General features: G+C 27.6%; 1 protein-coding gene across 1 annotated transcript in view; it reads left to right on the forward strand.

Moving 5' to 3' along the window:
• The window catches only part of LOC129981975 (cell adhesion molecule Dscam2-like), a 560,888-nt gene that overhangs the window by 206,688 nt on the left and 341,886 nt on the right, over window positions 1-12,314 (forward strand). The window lies entirely within an intron of this gene.

The following is a 12,314-nucleotide window of genomic DNA, read 5'->3' on the forward strand; positions in this document are numbered from 1 at the left end:
GCATTTTTGGAGTTATTAGAAAAGTATTATTTTACAAGACTAAAATTCGTCATAGGATGCACTGCTACACATAATTTGTTTCTGCCTGAAGCTGTCTAATCTCAACAAATATTTCAGTTCAGTTACAAATTCTTTAATAAATTATTATCTCATATAGAATTTTATACGCATTTATTATGATATAAAATAATTCAATTGATTTTCGGCCGTCTTATCAAATTAGCATATATATTAAATAATTCTTTTTCTAACTTTTTAAGAGTGGGGTTCTAAAATATATTTATAAATAAAAAATACTAGGGAATTCTCGCTTCGAAAATTATTTTCTAAACCATTTCTAACTTTAAACTATAATGCAATTTATGTGTATTATTTGAGGTAAATGTTTTCTTTACTTATTGGCGCAATTTTTATTTTTTGTCTAAGAATGTTTTTGACATTCTTTTGAAACCAAAATATTCCCATTCAACAATTTGGAAATAACAAATCATTCGAACTGGAAAATTACTAGAAATTCAATGAGTCTTATTTCTTAATATACTAATTTTTTTAAAAAATAAATATGATAAATTCATTCTGTATTCATTTAAAAAAAGACATCAAATTGAAACGATTATTTATCAAATTTAATTACCATGAAAGTAGGATTTTAGTAAGTTATTTTCTCTTAAATTATTGAAAATCATTCTTTGCCAAAAAGCAAATGGTTATATCGTTATTTCAACAAATAATTTTTATATGAATGTGTTATTTTTAAACTCAATTTCAGTTTAATACATAAAAAATACTTTTTTCATAAAACAGTTATTGTGAAATAGATAGAATGTACAAACTTTCCTTTAGTTTTTAATTGTTTTAACAAATGGATTACGTTCAAGGAATTATTTATATTTATTTTGTTCCATGGATAGGACATTTAATTTTTATTTTTTCATATACGATTCTTCTAAATTTCTGTATTTATTCGAGATTATTCAATCATAATTAAAAATTTCATTCTTGCAAAATATATTGGATATATAATACGGATTAAAAATTATTTAAGGCAATCATGAAATTTATTCACGCTTCCATACTACTGCAGCCTGCTTTTTCTCGAATTGAAATGGTATTTTAAATTCAGACGTCCGAAAATAATTCTCTAGCTAACTGCGCAGAAAAACAATTTTTGTCTTGACAAAAAGCCTGCAGTCGAAGAAATTTGAATAATTTTTAAAGAGTGAATTATTGCTCCAAAATTTATTTTTATTTTATGCAACGAAATTTGCTTCTTAAAAATATTGACAAAATTAGAGTTAAACTGCAGTTCCATAAAACTTTTATGTTTTTCTTAGTCATAATATGATTATCAATGAAGGACTTAAATCGATTTCGCAAAGTATTGCATTTGAATAGAATTCGATAATTTTTGTTCTGAAAATTCCAAATTTTATCCTTTCTCACTACCCTTATTATTTAAAATAGGCAGTAATATTGGCAGTACAATTTTACAATAATTTTTGAGATTTAGAATATAGTATAATATCATGGAGATATCATTCAATATCTAATGCTTATAGAGGCTTGCACTTTCACATGTCATATTATATATTTTGGTACCGTTACCCTCGTAGTCCCGTAAATATATAAACGTAACTAGCTAAGAACTTCATTATGCTTAGTAAATACAAAAAAGTGAAAAATCAGAGATGCAATGACAAACAATTTCTAAAAGGTTCAAATTGTGATTGAAATGAAATGGACAAATACTCTACAAATACCTGTGAATACAATAGCTAAAAGAGGGAAATTTCGTGTACTGATTTATGATTAGAATTGTAAACGTGTTTTAGAGTAAATGCGTAAAAAGTGGACAATGTGCTCGTATGAATACTTTCATTTATGTGAATGTGGTAATTCAAAAAGACAAAGGTAGCGATAAATTCCATTTAATATCGGCCTTGTGGCGACATTAAATTGAATTTGAACCAAATTTTAAATCTGAGACTAGCCAAAAGAATCTTATAAAATGGAGGTAGATTTTATAATCGACAGTCTTAAAAGTTGATATCCAAAATTTATATTCATATTCCTTTATTATATTAAAGTTTACAAAACGAACCATGCTGGTTATCTTGCTTGGAAGACGAGGGGTGGCCATTAAACTTTTTCAGATTAATGTGACTTTAAAGGGTTTACTTTCTTCCTTTTTGCTATGCCCGTTCCTCCTAATATATGTTGAAAGAATACAGAAGAATATAGAAAAATAATAGCTAAAAAATTTCTGTATCTCCATTGTATACGAGAAAGCCTAGGGGAGAAGTCAGGGGAGACCCCCTCCCTCCCGGCTGATTTAAAAATGAAAATTGTTGTTTCAGTAATTTTATGTTTATTACTTAAAAGGAAATTTAAGTTTATTACTTAGCCGAAATAATGCATATTAAACAAATTATCTCTGGTTCATGACGCCATCTTAAGCATTTATTTATATTGCGTGATTTTCGTAAATGAAATAATAATTTTTCATAAATTCAAACGTAGAAAGTAAAACGTAAACGTCATTTGGAATTTATAATTATTTAATAATTTATACAGCTTTGGTAGGGATTAATATAAATGCAATTATTAATAATTATAATTAACTAACTACATGCATTTTTTTAAAAAGAAATTATGCATAGTTTCTATTTTAAAGTTAAAACTCTTTCACTTGAGAAATTGTTTAATTGATTTCATTTCATGAAAGTCTGCCGTCTAAATTGGAAAAATTTATAAATTTATAACAATTTCCTGAAATAACTATTATTTATGAAAGTGTTTGTTTATTTGAATAAATCAATATTGAATAACGTATTAAATAAAGTAAAATGTTCACCTAATTGTTTTACTGATTTTATATTTTTATATGTGCACTTCAATAAAAGAGTGATTACGTAAAATATATGTATAAATATAGATGCAGAGATAATAACTTGTAAAATATTAGACATGCCATCTATCAATATATATTGATTTTATACATTATTTTAGAATTCACGACATTACTTTATAAAAATCTAAATATACTACATAGAAATAAATATAAAAAATATCGCTTTTTTATGTTTAAGTCCAGACTATAAAAGTCAAAAATTTTTATATGCTCCACCATGCGGAATTTTGTTTAAAACATAAGAATAAAGGGAATTGTTGGAATCAAATGGCAGGAAATTGCCTTCGTTTTCTCTGCGAGTAATTGCTGCCAGTAATTGCTTTCGTTATCATCTTTGAAGTTGACGAGAAATAATAGTCACTTTGAGCTCAACAAAGTAACTGTTCGTACCTGAGTCGCATATACAACTCGCTACCTAATCGATAAGAACATGGTTCCGGCGTTAATACTTCAAGTGATGAGGCCAATTATTGCCGGTTGACGTGCCTCGCTGATGGGATGTTCCGGACCACATAATCAGAGACCAATTTGCCCACGAACAGAGGGGACAGTCCTTAGCCTTAATAGAAAACACTGCATGAAAGCCAAGAGTGATGAATTTTCCGCGAGTCCGGAATTCGGCGACAAATCACCCACCATGTCCAATGACAGGAAAAAATAGTTCAGATGAATGAATAAGCAGTGACTAGTCTTTCTATGATTGTAATTGTGTTGGTTCTATAATGAATATTTCTTTCGTATTCGTTGATGTTAAACTGACGAAATGGAATGAATAACTAGAAGTAAATGATAAACTATGTATTTCTCTATCATTGTTATTTCTCAATCAAACATAATACACGTACTTATTGATAACGTTGCAATCTCTTTTTAAATGTTTTATTTCAATGCTTTCAATTGAGTTTATTTTAAAATGTTAAAATGACACGCATAAGTGATAATGGAGTTATTTTCTAACATTGTTTTATTTCAATGAAATTTGATTCGATTCTTATTTTTGAACTGGTAAAGAGTTCTTTTGTTTTTGAACTCCAAATGTTTTGATCTCTTTGAAATTTACAAAATAAGTAACAAAGCAATGAATTATTAAATTACTAAACAAATATGTTTCAAAAATAAGGTCCTGGAATTTTGGAATACATCAAAGACAAAACATTGCTAACACTAGAAACCATTAATTGTTTATTGTCTTTAAATTCTAGCATTCTTCAAAATTAAATATTCTAGTGCCAAATTTTTTAAACATCGTTGTTAATAGACTAAAACAAAACGCCTTCACTTACTGAAACTGCATTAAATTGATTTTTTTTATATGAGTTTTCGTTAATTATCGAATGACAAAATTGTGAGACTAGATACAAATTACATTTTCCATTACTTTCTGAATTTTTATTAAATATGAAGATAATTAACCTTGTTTCGATTAAATAAATAAGTTATGTTTATATTTTTACATTTTTTTTAATTTGATTATCAAATATAAAGCGTAATCATTTAATCAGCAATTTACTATCTAGAAATATATATTCTTTAAAAACCAAAATTTTTCCATAATTAAAGCAGTGAACTAATTTCATTTTATCAGTTTTTAAATCGATAAAATAAAAAAATAAAAACTAGCTGGATTTAATAACCATTAAATGTAAGCAACCGAAAACCTAGCAAAAGTTAATTTTCTTTAACGTCCCTGCAAGAATAAAGCAATAATCACTTAATGAGGGCTTGAGAAGCAGTGATGACACTAATATAAAATATTAGAAACATGACAATGAGAACAATTCTGCGGCCCAATACCGAAGAATAAAGCTTGCAGATGACAGTTTTTATAGGCAGTAATGAGCACCATCACAACAGTTGCACTTATTGGAAAATCTTTAACAGGCTACTTTATATTTCGGTCAAGTCAATTAGTCGAAAACTGTCTAATCAGAAGAATTGGAAAAAGAGCTGATTGCGTATGATTCTTTTGGGGGATCGAAATGTGTTGCAGTTATCTTGTTTCTGTTTACTTGGCGATGCATATGCAACGCTTAATTGTTTCTTTTTCCAATTATTATACACGTTTTTCTCCATTAATATAACATCAAATCAGGACACAAATAATATACAAGATGTGATATTTTGCATATGATATAATTTCTTAGCCAGACATGTCTACCTATTTATAAAAGCAACATTGGTGCTGCAATATGTCTTCTGTTGATACCCAACAATGCCGATTAATTAGTCCTTTAATGAAATGCGTCAGACAAGAAAAATCATTAGATAATCATTTCTGAGATTTAATAAAAAATATCCATCGTCAGCTAACACGTTCTTTTGAAACCAAAAAGAAGTCATTTAGGTAATAATTATGTGGATAGTAAATAATTCACGGCTAAAATTGTATTTTTTATCAATGCTCAACAAACTTAAGTAAGCTTTAATTGGATTATTACTTCTTGATATATAGTTTCTGTGCTCGTTTCTTTTGTTTTTTTATTTCAAATAAAACTAAACTGCAAAGACATATGTTATCTGTTATTCTGAGTGATTATTCGCAGTAATTACTTTCGTTACTCTGAGTAAACTAGAAAAGAATTATTGCTCATTATGAGAGAAATAATTCTATATAACTCGCTAAACAATTGATATTCAGTATATTGCTTAATTATCTACACAATCTAACTAATAAGTTTATTTTTAAACATAATATTTTAATCAATTCTGATACAGTGTTTTAGTGGACATTTGGTACAACATTTTTCCTGTCATAATCCACAATAATTAAAATTCAGCAAATGTTTCTTAATTAAAGAAGTAAAATTTTTAATTAAGAATAATATTACTCAAATGGATAATTATTAATAATATTAAGGGTCATGGTATCTACACATTTTTTTTTTAAATTTTAAGCATTATACAAAAATGTTTCATAGCAGTGTATGTTAATATTGAAATATACACCCTGAAAAGAAAAGAAAAAAAATGAAATATATGATCGCAAATCTCAATTTATCATGTAAGAACTTTTTAAGTCATTATTTGTCTTAATTTAAGTCATTAACCAGTATAAACCGGTTTGAAACGATCATGAGACTTCTCTCTCTCTCTCTCTCTCTCTCTCTCTCTCTCTCTATATATATATATATATATATATATATATATATATATATATATATATGATAATATTTTTAAACTTTCATTTTTAATTTTTCAAGCTGATAAACAAAGTTTTGGAGCTCGACCGATTTTGAGATGAAATAACAGCTATGATGTCATAGTTCTACGTCAACTTTTTAAAAATGCATCTGTTGTTAAAGAAGCATCCATAATAACAAAGCAATACTGGTAAAAGCAGGTCAACCTTTTAAAAATGCATCTACTTTCAAAGAAGCATACAGATTAATAATGCAATACTGGTAAAAGCAGGTAAAAAAATATATGCGATTAAAAGATGATAATGAAAATTGTCATTTATACTTTATTCATTGCCTAAGAGATTTCGATCTTTAATATTCATTGCCTACTTGATTTCGAGCTTCAAACCCCCTAATCAAAACAACATCATGTTCTCACATGGTAAAAACGATTTTTTTTCCGCGTCAATCAATTTTTTTTTTTTAATTTGCTATTACTGTTTCAAATATGAGTATTTTTTTTCTTCAAACCATTTTATAGATTCTCAGAAATACATAACAGAAAATTGTACATGGATTGCAAGATACATTTAGTACTTATTTTAATAAAAAAAATTATTATTATATGTGGTAAAAAATAGGGAAATTTATCAGTACCTTGTTTTAACTCTAGCATCTAAAACAAACTAAACAAGTGAATTTTTATTGCATGCACAGTTTTATTAAATATATAATAATAAACTTTTACACAAAATTTGAAACCTCTGTTTCATTTAGGAAAAAACTTTAGCATTTTAAAGACATGAAGATGAAGAGAACCAGAACATGTAGAAAAAATACATTTAAAGTTTTGATCTGTGAATAAAAATGTATTTAATCTTTTCTCAAACAAATATTCTGCATAGTCAAAAAACCCATATAGTTTAAAATATATATACAAAATTAAAACATTTATCTTCAATATAAATTATTTTATAAGCATATAAAATTAGCATATAAAAATAAATTATAAATAAATAATTAAAAAATATAAGCATATATAAATAATTTATAAATTATAAATAAATAATTAAAAAAATATAAGCATATATAAATAATTTATAAATTATAAATAAATAATTAAAAAAATATAAGCATATATAAATAATTTATAAATTATAAATAAATAATTAAAAAAATATAAGCATATAAAAATAAATTAGCATCCCCGATAATTAAAATTTATTGAGCACATGATTCAAATGCACCTAAGTTTGTATATTAATATCTTTTTTTAAAAAAAAAATTTCCTTATTCTCTGCATTTACAAGCAAGTATAATTTTTCTGAACTAACTCATATACAGCAGATTTCTTACATCTTTTCTAATACACACGCCTGTAATCTCTCCACATGGCTAAATATTTAGATTGTTTGTTAAGTAGAATGCTATTTTCAGCTTGAATACTTTCTGCTGATTTAGATGACCCTACACTGAACTCAGAAACTGTATCTGAAAATACAGTTTGGACTCGACGCAATGAAGCAGAAATTTCTTTTGCACACTTACTCCATATTACACTATGAAGACTTTCGTTTGAATTCTGCGTCAAAAGAAACTAATATGATGCTAGTTGCTGATAAATTGCCATAATTTAGGGAACAAATTTCTCATTTATTAGTGTTTTTATATGTGTTTTATGTTAACCCAGTTTTTACCATTGGCCAAATCTTCCTGATAAAAGCACCAAGAATCTCTGCTAAGCAATTCTCTCCTAAAAGGAGTAAAATGATTCAATATTTCTTTGGTCTGTGACGCACGCTTGAAAATTCCGAGTCTTTAAAAGTCGGCCATTTCTAAAAGTTCAGGTCCTTTTAAATCTCTGGTAAAGAGAACATAAACTTTAATAATTTTTGAAATAATGCAGATATAGCTTTAATATTTTAATGTGATGTGAAGAAAGGTCTAAACAAACAAATGAGCCAATAAATAAATCACTAATTTGATCATTTTTTAGATACCGTGTACTCTTAATCTGGCATATGCTTCTTTCTTACTTCTTATGTTGCAATATTTATTATCATCTGCAGAAAGTACAACTCTAATCATTATTTTCTTGATTTATAGGAACTCAACATTTTGATAAACATGGCATATTTTCTGCAAGATTCATAGTTACTTATTAGTTAATGTTGCTCAAAACTAAATTTAATATAATTTATAAAATGTTTATTTTTTATCGTTATTTTAAAAGTTAACTTTAAATTTTATGCATCAAAATCACTTCAATATGAGATACTTAAAATCACATTACATGAAACAAGTGCTTTTATTTAAACAACTTTGATGGGAAAAAGTAAAAAGGAATTTATAGTTCTCCAGATAAAGAACAGGAGATATTCTAATAAATACTATTTTCGAAATTACCAAAATAAATCGAAACATACCTTAAAGAATATAATATCAAGTCAGTAAAAAGTGTAATTGTATTAAAGGAAAATATAGATATAAAAAGATTAAAACAAATTTGTGACATGTAGGAATTAATTTGTTAACTCTGAAGCTTTTAGCTAATAAACTGTTGCCATTTCCTTAATCATAGTTTTGATTTAAATGACTTTATTTTTTCACATCTATTTCATTTGATTTATTTCATATTTACAAAATGGGAATTTCGTAACTCGATTTTTTTTGCTCATTTTCTATTATGCTATAAATTAAGAATTTTAAATACTTATTTATTTTCGATGACAATAGTTTATCTTAAAAACTTCCGAATTTAATTTTGAATAAATTAAAATGTATAATTAAGTACTGTTTATATATCAGTACTTTTGAATCTTTTGAGGTTTCATATTATTTATGTAGTTATATGAAAAGCAAGCCTTTGATATAATTGTAGTATTTTTGAACATAATTCGATAAAATTGTCCGCTAAAATATAATTCTATTTAAAATTTTTGATATGACATTCTGCAAATTTTCAAACTTTTTCATTTCTAATAGTTTCTCTGTTTTCCTTTTTCTTACAAACATTTTCAAATCATATACACTTATCTGAATATATCAAAGAATTTTTTCATCTTAACTACGTCTACACTACGCAATATAATTTAACTCTACACTACGCTCCAGCAAACACACACACATATACATACACACATGCGCATGTACACATATATTTATATACGTGTAAATAACTATATAACTACAAATCATTTAAAGTTTAATAGAACAGCCTGAATACGTGATGTATATAACCTTAAAGTTCTTGAAAAATGTTTCGTCTCTTTATATAAATCATTTCGAAAAAATTTCGCTTCCTTTAAATTTTGTTTAAGAACTTTTTAAGTTTTTAATTTAAGTTCCATGAAACTAAATCTGTGGATCTATTTCATAAAACCTAATTTAGTGCAAAATCCAATGCAAGCCAGTTCACATCCTGCTTTAAGAGAAAAATAGTTTAATTGAAATTAGCTGTGTTTGTTATTTTCAGATCTTTAAACTGCCAGATTGCCTGTTTTTCAACTACGTCTTATATGTATTTAATTATATGTATTAAAAGGGCTTGGAGAAATTAATTAATTTTTATTTGTTAACCGTATGAAACATGTAGAACATGTAAATTTCAAAACCTAGTAAGCAAGGGTAATGTAGATTTTAATGAGGGAATTCAGCTATACGAAAATTTGAATCGTTCTCTTAAAATTTCCATTCTGAGAAGATGCACTTTATGGAAGTTAACCATTATATAATATTTTTGAATATATAATTCCTAAGAGATATTCATGAATAATCTACTGGGAGGATGGATAATTTATCTTTGCTGTCTGAATTGGAAGAATCTGTAATGCGTTTTCACAAATCTGAACAATTTGCAGAAATGTCTGACTTCAATGCCGGAGGGCTATTACATATTTCTAGATTTCCAGAATTGGCGGCTTTTGGTAATTCTATCTATGGTCATGTCTCCCACAATGCATCAAATTCCTCGAAAGACATCATTCCAGAACAACTACAATCTAATGCAACTGATTATATTAATACTTAACGTTGCATCCCAAGAGTTTTAGTTATTTTGGAAGAACAGACATTTGTTCTACATCAATTTCTAAACCTGAAATAAATTACAGATACTACCATATATTTTCTGAGCATTTGCAATCATTGTTTTTGAAATATCAAGAGAAGAATAGGATTCATTCATTCCAGTGATCATTAGATACTCCTAATTTTATTGTTGTTTCTAAAGAAAAATCAGGGTCTTTACATTAAATAGTCTGTGATGCAAATAGGTTCAATTGATATAGGAAAGCATTTTAATGAATCATGGGTAAAAATAGTTGTCACATCTCGTAGGAATACCCACAGGAAAATATCTTAATCTATATATCCTCGATTCATATTGTTGCGAATATGTAACAGTGCTTCTTAGAACAGTTAATTATATAGTATGAAAGACAGTTTTGAAGACAACTTTATTGAATACTGATCTGAGGCCGAATCGATGACCCCCGGACTTCGTTACAAAGTTGGCAACCATTTGGTAACCTGCATGCATTTGGTGACAAAATGGATAATATTAGAATTTTCAGGAAATTTGGCGAAATGACTAGATGGCGAATTAAGTTAACTCTCCGAGAACCTTCTGTGTCCTGTTTTGGAAGCTATAAAAGTTGGCAGGGCAAGCCAGAGTTTGTCGCTTAGAAAATTAGCTTGAGATTAGTCAGAGTTGAGTCAGAGACGAATTAGTTGGATCAGTTCAGTGAAGCGCAAGTTTTGCATGAAGCTCAAGCGATTAGCGGATTCTGAATAGAGCCGTGCGCCAATTCTTTAAGACAAGTATTGAAACAGCTTCGAGTTGCGTGTTGAGTAGAGAGTCGTATAGTAGTGAGTCAGCAGACTACATCTAAAGTTAGGAATTGCGGAGAATGGCAGACGTTTGGAAAGATGTGTTTAGTTGCGTGAACTCTCTCTTCCTGCTGAATTCTGTTTGGTCACTTCGTGTGTTGTTGTTCTTTACTATCTATTAGTACTAGTGTGCTGATATTTGTTCTAAATGCTGATGTGTATTGTCTCAGCTGTGTTTTGTCGTCTGCATCTTCGTGTTAATAAACCATAATCGTGGACTGTCAATTGAAACACCGTATACCCACTACAATGAGCTTGTCAAATTTAAACAATATTCCATAAAAATATTATGTGATAAAAAAGACGAATTATCAGCCAGGTAAATTAGAATCTGCCGTGAAATTCCGTACGCTTTGACACTCTGACTTCTCTAGATTATTTTTTTACATAATTTTCAAATTAATTTAATTTTGTGCTTTCTTTCAATTTTCAAGCAATGCATATGCAATTTTATTCAATTCAAAATAAAGTATTGTTTACGTTTTAGAATATTATCTTATTTATCATATTTTAAAACTATGCAATTGCTTGTAAATCATTATGGTCCAAGATTTTTTATTACTGCTGAATATTTCATTAGCCAGTAGACGATAATTTTCGAAACAAGAATATTCAGAATTTATTTTAAAACAATTTTGAATTTTTTCAGTTTTTTTTTAATTCATATTTTTATATGCGAAACACCTAGACTATTTTCTTGTGGATCTTAAGATCTTGTGGCGATAGATACAACAATTGTTATCGCCAGTGTCTCTTGAGCATGCCTCATATGACGATTATGTTTAAGTAAATGAAATCATGGATTATATTTGCCACTCTTCTCCTTTCTAAAACAGTTGTTATACCTAACACTTCTGAGAAAAAAATTATTTTCATTACGATAAAAATATTTGTTTAACTAATTTGTATCTTTTATTGAATTCGTCTGTAATGGTGGAAGTATATGATAGCACAGTCACAGCAATCTATTTATCTAGAAATGAAAGCGAATTTAGCAAAGCAAAGAAGAATAACCTATACAAAGCTTCTAGAACAACCTATTCTAGAAGTCAATAAGAAATCATTTTGTAAAAACTGAGGAGAAGGAAATGAAGTCTGCAGGCCATGCAATGACAATAGGTACCTGCAAGGTATAATCTACACTTATTGTCATTATGTAAAACGAATATGAAATGTTGGGATACGCTTGATAATTAAAGTGATAAATTTAGACACCAGTTCTCCAATAAAAAATAAATAGCCCTTATTTCTTACCAAAACTATTATAATCCCCTACACGCTTAAAGGTCACAAATAAAGAATATTTATTGCATAAAATCTTTTGAATTCTTTGATATTAAGTGTGCTTCTAATTGGATTGAGTAAAAGTGAGTGACTCAAGTGTACTCCTTCCC

This window comes from Argiope bruennichi, chromosome 8 (assembly GCF_947563725.1).
Source record: "Argiope bruennichi chromosome 8, qqArgBrue1.1, whole genome shotgun sequence".
NCBI lineage: Eukaryota > Metazoa > Arthropoda > Arachnida > Araneae > Araneidae > Argiope > Argiope bruennichi.